Source organism: Bufo gargarizans, chromosome 2 (genome assembly GCF_014858855.1).
Source record: "Bufo gargarizans isolate SCDJY-AF-19 chromosome 2, ASM1485885v1, whole genome shotgun sequence".
Taxonomy (NCBI): domain Eukaryota; kingdom Metazoa; phylum Chordata; class Amphibia; order Anura; family Bufonidae; genus Bufo; species Bufo gargarizans.
This window is the reverse complement of record NC_058081.1, coordinates 703,862,285-703,863,863: the sequence shown is the minus strand read 5'-3', so window position 1 is coordinate 703,863,863 and position 1,579 is coordinate 703,862,285.

Below are 1,579 nucleotides of genomic sequence, written 5' to 3'. Positions count from 1 at the left end.
TGAAGTATATGCCATGTTGTGTTATAGAGACTGGGGTAGTGGGGGGGCTAAATGTCAAAGGAACTGATGCGCTTGGTACAGGACCTGAGCCAGAAGCAGGGATCTCCTTTAGGTTTCGTTTCTGCACATTTTAATTTTTTTTTGCCTATATACTCCAGCATGGGCTATTATGAAAGGGGTTTTCCGAGACTTTAAAGGGGTCCAACCCCTTATACTTGTCATACTTACCCTGCACCTGCGTCGCTTCTGATGCCCGCAAAGCCACCGCTACATTTCCCCGTCGCACGGATCAAAACGTACAGGGACGAGCCTCCTAGTGTCACCCGCAGGAGGCTTGTTCCTGTTGCGGCCTGCTATTGGCTTCTCTCTCCGTCACTGCATGTTTTGATCTGTGCGACGGGGAGATGCAGTGGTGGCCGTGCGGGCATCAGAAGTGACTCAAGGTAAGTATGACCATTATGACTCAGGATAGGTCATCGGTATCTGATCAGTGGGGTCCGACACCCGGCACCTCCGCCAATCAGCTGTGTGAGAAGGCTCCTGTGAGCGCTGCAGCCTCCGCTCCCCAGCACAGCGCCATACAACTTATAACAGCTGTGCTTGGTATCGCAGCTTAGCCCGATTCACTAGGCGATGTGACCGATGAATGTGTCGTCACTGGCCTACTGCGAGCCCACTGCCTTCTCAAACAGCTGATCAGCAGGGGTCCGACCCCGGCAGATCAGATACCGATGACCAATCTAAAGGACAGGTCGTCAGTATTAAAGTCTCAGAAAACCCCTTTAAATGAGACATTGATGGCCTATCAGTAGGGCATTGGGGAGTGATCTGGACTCTATCTGTTGTACTACTCAACTACTCATGTTTTACAGCAGATAATAGTCCAAGATCAAGATCGGCTCTGGTGAATGCCTTGTGTATACCATTATACAGATATGAACGTATTCCAAATGTATGGATGTGACTGAGCTAGGGTGGACACAACTAGAATATTGCTGGTGTGGAGTGTGCACAGTGGCGCCCCCTGCTGGGTAATGCATTCTGCATGATCTTCCTGATAAATTAGTTGCCACACTTTTTGGCATTTCGTGCTCATAAATTTTGAAAGGGTCAGTGTATTCAGGTGAAAGAAGCTCTGGTTTCTGGTCAATAGCTGCAACTGAGGCTCCTATAAATAGGATCCTGAGGAGAGCTGATCAATACCTAAAAGCTGTGTCCAGTGTTATAGTACACCCAGAACTACAAGACATGTGGACTATGGCAAATCGTCCTTCTAGACTCTGCTATAGAAGTGAGCCACCTTTGTCCCTACTATAATACAGTTGCAAGAAAAAGTATGTGAACCCTTTGGAATGATGTGGATTTCTGCACAATTTGGTCTGATCTTCATCTAAGTCACAGCAATAGACAATCACAGTCTGCTTAAACTAATAACACACAAAGAATTAAATGTTACCATGTTTTTATTGAACACACCATGTAAACATTCACAGTGCAGGTGGAAAAGGTATGTGAACCCTTGGATTTAATAACTGGTTGAACCTCCCTTGGCAGCAATAACTTCAACCAAACGTTCCCT